The following is an 8,776-nucleotide window of genomic DNA, read 5'->3' as shown; positions in this document are numbered from 1 at the left end:
TGCTTGTGCCTGAGGTAGCTGCGTGGATTCTCATATCTGGTATATTTTACTGATGGTGAAGGACCACACATTGCTTTAGTTAAACCTCATTCATAGAATAGGAATACAACTGATAGAATTAATTAGAACTGATTATTCCGTCCATTAAAATGGCTTATGCATTTTCAAGTTCTATTTTCTGCAATTGAAGCTGCTATTGGGCCCTCAAGACATTTAATAGTGCATTTATAAAAGTGACTGTTCATATAAATGAGCTTTGCTAAACTAGGATATCTGTCATAGATTCATATAACATTTAAAACACAATACGCTTGTTTCCCAGTACATTATATTTACAACACCCCGCTACAGAATGCAGACATATTGCACCCGAGACACAATGAAATAGGTCTTAATAAATTGGAAATGAGTGAGTAAACAAACAGACGCTTATAAAAATGCTTCAACCACCTTGATAAATCCGGCCCTATAACTTTAATTGCAGGGTGTTTGTTTGGTTTGAAAATATTTGAAGAAAGGGACAGTGCAATGTGTAGAATGTTTTCATTTGATTCCAAGGTAACAGAATTAAAATTGTTCCAAGTTAGCTTGACGGCTGATAGTCAGATTAGCGCCCTCTTCCTGGTGAGAGCTGTGCGGTTTACAGTAGGAGCACAAAACCCACCTGACTGGATAGGCTCATACGCTCCATAATCATATCTTCTGTCTTTTACAGGATAAATGTAAGTGGGTAACTGACAGAGAAAGAATGAATATTGGTTATAAATCTCCCTCCCGACCTGTGAGGTTGCTTCATAAAGGAAACAGAGTGCCCTGGCTGGATGGCCAGACAATTCCAGGGAAAGGTGTAAGTTGGCCATCTTGAAAGGGGGCGGAGCTACGATACACCAAGTCCAGAGGGAAAGTGATGTGGCAACCTCGAATTGGAGGAAAAACGTTTGCACTCGCTATCCAAGGGGTCGTGACTGACGGTACAAAAGAGGACGTGGCTAGGTGATCTGTTCCTTTGTAATGGTTAAGAGAGAACTGCTGAAAGATGAGTGCAAAATAACTGTGAGTGTTTTGTTTTTTTGTATCGTCTAATTGTACTGTTTGTTATTTATTAGACAGTAACAAGCAAATAAATAAAGCACTTCTGCTTAAACTGAAAAGTGTTCCCCTTTTGTTTATGTAAAAATAAACTAATTGGACAAATATAATTTGCCGGTGACAAATGAGTACAGTTTAATGAAAACTACATGGAAATATTAAGAGAACAGCAAGTAGCTTCAAATTAAAATTCCTTAGATTTTTAGATACAATTAAAAGATTTTGCTGTCTAACTTCATATGGTACTTACTGCAATTACTCACTAATTGTTTTTGCTCACATTAGCACAGAGTAAAGCAATAAAAAAAGAACCACTCGCATTAATTCATAATGTAACATGTACTTATACAGTAAGTAATCAAGTAAGTAATCAAGGAAATCATCTTGAAAATAGTCAATTGCTTTGAAATTGTACGTTTTTTTTTTTTTTTAATTTATGGTGTAAAATAATTCTTAGTGCTCCAATAATTAGTTTTATTTATCTTTTTAATGTAGCCTACTGCTTTGTAATGTGTTGTGCTTTGGGTTGACTTAGTGTCTTTCTGTGATTTCCTTATTTCCTTAAACCTGGCCCAATCAGATCATCAGTTCATATGTTTAATCAATATACAAAATCTAGACCAGAAGGTGAGAGTTTGACTGTACTGTAATGAGACATTGGGGATCTGTCTGTCTGCTTTTCATCAACATAATTGATTTAATTATTTGTTGAATTTGACATATTTAATATTTCTCAAGGTCCTTTACAGTCGACGTTTTTAAAAAATCACTTGATTCAAGGTACACTACCTATGAAACATGTTGAGGCCTAAAGAGAAGTGTTAAATGTGTCCAGTTAATCAAACAATGACACCAATAAAGTAACTGAGAGGTCAGATGGAACGAAGGCACTGCGGCCCTCCAGGAACTGAGTTTGACACCCCTGCTTTAGATCAAGGACACAAAGGAGATGAATTCTTCCCAAAACATTTGCGGTAATATGTACTGTAGATAAAACTATTTGAAATCAGTCAAGGAAGCAGACACACGGTTGCACAAGCACAAAGTCAGGCTTAACTAATATGAATCATGCCACAGAGCCTTTTATTTCCCTTGTTTAGATTGGCTCGCCTATCAGTGAAAATGATACATAACTTACAATTTAACGAATCTTCTAGTGTGTTTTTCTTTGTTCATCCTATGCAATGGCTATTCAGTAAATTACTTAAAGAAAACAGTATAACCTATGAGAAACTAGATTCCGCTTTGCATTCACTAGTTCTTAAAAGGAGGACTTTGTATTGTGATTTGACATTTCCCTCCTTCATTGAAAGTGCAACAGTATGGCAAGGCAACTTTAGTCATAGTTCCATTATCAAGGGTGTCAGAAAGCAGTTTTAGTCAAACAAGGCTCCTTCAGAGACTTTCCATTGTATTTCCATTCTGTGCTGAGACTAGCAATTATACATTCAGTTTGGATGTTTCCCCATTCTGACATCACAAAGGTAGCTTTGTTTATGCTCAGTGTCCTTTGGTCATTTGACTGTAAAGCATTGCACTCTATTATAATAGGCATGGAACTTTGCCCACAATGTGCAGAATATTAATGATCTGCCTGTGTTGTTATAATGCATCATGTTAAAACCAGTGTACTCTACAAGCCTAGGAAGTTATATAATATAAATTTGGGGGTCAACCTTGATAACCAGTTATATACACATTACCAGGCAATATCCCATATTTGGCATTACAGAAAATGGCAAGGTTGAGTAATGTTTGGTTTTCCTTGATCTGAAGTTGGCATGTGGACAGAGCTGATTCAAGCCATTAGAGATTCATACAGGGTAAATTATTTATTAAGGCTAAGACTGTGAGAGAAGTGCAAGCTTTGATGTCACACAAATGTCTGTGGCCCCATATTTATCAGTGTTGTGATCTCTGTTGATTTGCATTATAATCCTATGAGTGTTTTTAGAAGCTATGGATAGACATTCCTGTGAATGGATTTCATTTTAAAATTGGAATCAACATATCATTTGTTCTGTATAAGAAGGTTTGTATGATGGAAATCATCAGTTAAAGACCAAATCAGGAATTATTTTCCTAGTGTTGAAAACTAGCTTGTTTACAGTAGTGTCATTTATTTGCATGCAACATTAGACTAATTTCAGATTTCTGTCTGCTTTTAGTTAATAAAAGTTATTTTGTTTATTATTTTAGGGTAATTTTTGCTGGCATTTTTTACTTAATTTGGTGGGGTTATTACAGAACTTGGTTGGGCAGATTCCTGTGTAGGCTATTCAAAGTATATTTCTGTAATAGAACAAGCAGCCTCCTCACCATTGTACATGACAGGAATAGGCAACGGAAATCAAGTGTTTAGGATTGTGGATTAATTCTTCTTCATCAGATTTGTTCATTAAGCAAGACTGGAAAACAAGATCCTATTGTGAACCCCCCCCCCCCCCCCCCCTTCCATACAGCACTATGTAGAATACAAGATTCATTCAAAGGCACCAGGGGTTGCAAAAGGGTCTAAAGTGCATACACTTACTGGCATGGGAAATTAAAACCATACAAAACTGTAACAGAGCACGTTACATAGCTCTGCCTGATTTATATAGCTCTGCCTGATTATATAGCACTGATACGATAATAGGAAAGTTCAGCTTTGTTTTTTCATTCAAAATCCTTGTTGGTAACAATTTGTTTCTTAAAGGTGGTTGTATGAAACTGCGTACTATACTGCTGTCCAAATTCGAATGTATGCTATATGTGTACAGCTGTATACAAGTGTGCTTATTGTTTTTATTGTTGTTATTGTTTTCATTGTTAGGTTAATGGAAGACGAGGTCTAGCACATACAGCGTTTCTTGAAGAGGTTCATTTTGGACTGCCAAGGATGTTAACGGAAAAAACGGTAAGTGGCTTAGATATTTTTATTGATGCCAGCAACCATGTTTACAATGGCAAACAGCAATGTAAATCAATTGCAACCATGTTTACAATGGCAAACAGCAATGTAAATCAATTGCAACCATGTTTACAATGGCAAACAGCAATGTAAATCAATTGCAACCATGTTTACAATGGCAAACAGCAATGTAAATCAATTGTAACCATGTTTACAATGGCAAACAACAATGTAAATCAATTGCTATGGCACATGTGAGCCAGTAGTTAATTCAATCACGTTTATTTTTTAGTCAGAAAACAATATCTACGTTATCTCGAATCCATCTCTGAAATAGTTGCAGGATATATGATGGTATTCTAATAACCAGCTTGCTTATAGTGGTAATGGATAGCAGCTCTTCAAGCAGACTTTATATACTCCCTCATGTTTGGCCAGGGGATAGTGGGCAATAATGCAGTGTAAATATTGTGACATTAGGGACTGTATGAGACACCATGTGCATTGGGATGAATGATCTGGGACTTGTATTACTATATCTGCTACTGGCAGTACAGAATTAGGTTTTATCTGGAGACCTGACCTCAATATCAAATTCAGCCTCCATGTAACACACAAAGAAGTCTGAAACCTTATCTTTCACATTGCGTGTTTGCTATTGGATTGATCACTTGACTTGCATATACCATAACTGATTAAAATTAAAAAAAAAAAATATTCATACAATTGTATAAACAATTTAATTTCCCTAACAATGTTCCAGTCTAGCCTTTTGAGCTCTTTAATCTGTCTTAGCAGAGCAGCTTTGAATAGCTCATCTGATCTTCAGCTACTTCACTTGAATAGGGAAGACAAAACTCACGCCTATAACAAAAACACACTTTTCTATTTAAGGATTTCTAGTACAGTGTTGGCTGAAGGCATGATCGATGTTACTTACTTTTGGGATATAGCCTGGAACATGATTTTGGCATATACTTCAGATTGCATGACCTCACTTTATACAAATGGATAAATGTAAATTACTACTAATTATGTAAATGCTAATCCCTAAAATGATACGAGTGATCTGACATTTTACTCATTCCTTTTTTTAAATTAACTTATTTAAGTAATTAAATCAATGATAAAATATACACTATCTGCTAAAGCTGCCTGCTGAACATAGGTGGCATCTGCAACAACTGCAATTAGCACTACCTTTTACTGTTTTAACACATTCTGCTCCCATCTGTTAGTAGAGTAGCCTATCACATCTGAGCTCAGCTTAATCATTCCTGTACTTCTCTGTCTAACAAATCATAAATATATTGCCTTTTTCCTTATTAAAAACCAAAAAGAACTCTTGTTTTCCACAAACTGTCAGCTAACTATTGTTATAACCAAATAACTACTTCCCCCATTATGTTTCCCACACAGTATGCTACAATAGCAAAACAGTGAACCTTGCATGTGAATTAAGTGATACACTTTAATTAGTTAACAAGGTGATTCTTGGTGGTAAATCTCCCTCCCGACCTTTGAGGGCACTAAGTAATGGGAACAGAGTACTCTGGACTACTTAGCCTGACACTTCGAGGGTGAAAAGGAAGTCAGTCATGTAGAAAAGGGGCGGAGCTTCGGTACCCTAACTCATTGACCTGGAAGGGAATTGATGTGGCAGCCGCGGATTGGAGGAGCGGCAACAATCGTTTACCAAGGGGTCATGAGTGACGGTATAAATAGGGGTTGAAGCAGTGTTATCTGTACCTTCGTTTTGGTTATTGTAAAGTGACCCAGAAGGACCTATGTTTGTGTGTGAAACACAGTGAGTGTTTTGTTACTTGTATCACTAGACAGCTAACATGTTCCAGAGCCCTTGCCAGTATCAGTATCACAGTAAATTGTGTTGTACCACAATCACTAATTCACACAATAAAGGGACTTGTATGTGTGTTTTGTTTTTAATGTGGGTATTCAATAACAAGACCATATTATTTCAGGACCATCTTGGGGATTATAAACGTAAGTAATACATGCCGCTGTATTACTTACCAGAGTTATTATTTACTGTTTGTTTCGCAATCGGGCACTGGACAAAAACAAATAAAAACAAACCTTTTCCCTTTGGATTACAATTGTCTGTCTGTCCTTTGATCACCTGCACCTGGACACTATTAACCACTTTGCCACAGTACATCATAATAAAGCTGGAGATTTTGCAAACTATGAGTTGTACTAGTTTAATGCTGTGTTTCACTCAGCTAGGGCTTTTCTGCATGCACAATAGAAAGCAGGGAGCTAGGTGCAACCTGAGTCAGAACAGCAATACATGTAACAAACATTACACTTGGAAGGGTCCATCAAAATGAACGTATAGTAAACAAGCCTATTATATAAGACCTCATTCTAGCAATGCATGTTTGAAAACCTTTTGCTTACTTGTTGAGCTTATCCTGCAATTCATACCAATTCTCAGCATCTGATTGTGTGACAGTGATGCTTTGAAGATTTAACATTGTACCACCTTTCTTTTCAGCCAAGCCTACCAGCTGTCACACCAGAGTTTGTTAGGAGTTACTGTGTTGCCAGCTCCTCTAAAGTGCCCCCATTAAAGCCCTAGGACAAAAGTTATGCAACAGAAAGATCTAACAGAGTAAAAATTGGGTAAGTGTTTCTATGTGTACACACTGCTTCAAAAAAATCTGTATTGGGCAAGGATTATACTGTACTTGGTGCACCAGTTCTGTAGAATAGCTCAACTCTGCTCTTGGGAATGCGAATAGTTAATCTATTTGGATTAAAAGTGTTACTGCTTAGAGTTAAATCTTCAAATCCTTTAATATGCACAACTTTGTTTTAGTTGCATAGCATATTAATAAGAAGCATTTTACAGTTATGGTTATCCGTCTAAGTGTGTCTAATGGTTATGAATGTGTGGTGATTTTACTGTGATTATTAATTCTTCATTATTTTTGGACAGCCACCAAGAATGAAATTTGATTGGGGAATGAGGGAAGAACCTGTGAACACATCAGTCTATGCAGTCCTCCCTGCTGAGGTCCAGTCCTGCCCCTTCATGACTCCTGCTTTGTGCCCTATATAATGTTTCAGATATCCATCTGACCCTAAAGTCTGGTGCTACTTGCTGTTTGACAGTGATAAAGGTCTTGCTCTGGAGCTCCCCTACGTGCTAAAACTGTTCACACAAGAGTTTAGCCAGCTTACCGTGACAAAGTTTACATTATTATTCCAACTGCTGAAAGCTCCTGGGTTTATCGATCACATTGTTTAAGAACGGAGAGATTTGTGTTCAGATGTTCACATTTGCTGTCAGTTTCATAGTAGCTAGAACATCATCCTAGTACATATACTTTGAGAAGTATAGGAAATTCAAACACATCACACAATTGTTAATATAATAACCTAAGTTTATGTACCTAACATAGGCCAAACATTGAACTGTAATTAGTCTAGAGGGCATCAAATAATGTTATAATCCTTATTCCATGTACAGCAAATGTATATTAGTTACAAAGTATAGGATTTTAAATAACACACATTATAATGATTTATGCAAAAAAATGATCTCAATGAATATAACGTTTACCTATAATTTTGGCACTATTGTTTTGGAATCAACAAAAATACTGCAGGTTATTAGTTTCATGCAAAACAAGTTTGAAATAATTCTCATGTAAAACCTCTAAATTCTACTTTCTTTAGTCACTTACATCAAAAAGATTGACATTGTGTACATTATACCACCAACAGAACAAGCATTAACTGCAGTCAAAATAGTCTGTGCTTCAGTGTACAACATATGAAAAGAAGCAAGACATCTGGTAGATGCACCAACGTAAAGAACTAGCTGTTATTGAGAACTGATATGGAGCTCATTTCAAAACTTTACAAACTAATTGAAATGTGAGAACACTATGAAATATTACAATATTACCCTCTAGACCTTGCAGTAAAAATTATAATGTATTCTTACTTTTTTTCTGTTTACCCAGTTCGTACATCTAGCATGGTTTTCATACAGTGGCCTTTCTTAGTAATGGTATTTCCATTACTCAAGATCTTAAGAACCAAATACATCTGGGGCAATTTCTGACACTTTAAAACCTTTTTTTGTGAAAAAAGAAAACTACAAACTTATAAAACTACAAACTAACCGCACAGAAATGATATTTAAACACTGTTATACATTCTTGTTATACAGGATTTTGGTAATTTTGTGACATTTAACGGATATTTTTTTTTTCACGATGTAGAACTGTCGATTTACGAAATTTTTTTTATAGGGGTAACACGGACCCAAATTTCATTATAATAATAACTATATATCATTATCACTATATATCATTATGGATGTGTGTGTGTGTGTATATATATATATATATATATATATATATATATATATATATATATATATATTTGTTCTAATTTTGTGTCATTTGTGTTTGTAAACCCAAGTTCTTTCACTGGATTGCTGTTTAGCACTGAAATGTGCTGAAAATGTATATACATTTTTTTATGTAATTAGTAAATCTGTACCTTCATTACTTTTAAGTTCTGTATCGCAGATTTATAATTAACTATGCCTAAATGAAATGTAAATACATGGACAATGTACTTGTTAAAACAAATGTATTTTTGTATGTTGAGTTGTAAATTGTGTATATATCAATTTTGTAATAACTGTAAAGTATGCATTTTAATAAAACAAAAATCTAAAAGGAACGTGGATGTTTATTTTAAAATTACAGAATTGTTGCCTCTTTATATATATATATAATTTCTAGAAAGTAT

The 8,776-nt window shown here is 35.3% G+C and overlaps 1 long non-coding RNA gene across 1 annotated transcript; it reads left to right on the top strand.

Annotated features, from left to right (window-relative positions):
- Nucleotides 1–809: 809 nt before the first annotated feature.
- Nucleotides 810–8,169, top strand: LOC121327587. Its single transcript, XR_005951580.1, has 4 exons — nucleotides 810–1,053; nucleotides 3,905–3,988; nucleotides 6,501–6,628; nucleotides 6,945–8,169. It is a non-coding gene; the product is annotated as an uncharacterized LOC121327587 (long non-coding RNA).
- Nucleotides 8,170–8,776: the final 607 nt, after the last annotated feature.

The sequence above is a fragment of the Polyodon spathula genome, chromosome 2, assembly GCF_017654505.1.
Source record: "Polyodon spathula isolate WHYD16114869_AA chromosome 2, ASM1765450v1, whole genome shotgun sequence".
In the NCBI taxonomy this organism is placed as follows: Eukaryota; Metazoa; Chordata; class Actinopteri; order Acipenseriformes; family Polyodontidae; genus Polyodon; species Polyodon spathula.
This window is presented reverse-complemented; position numbering and strand designations above follow the sequence as displayed.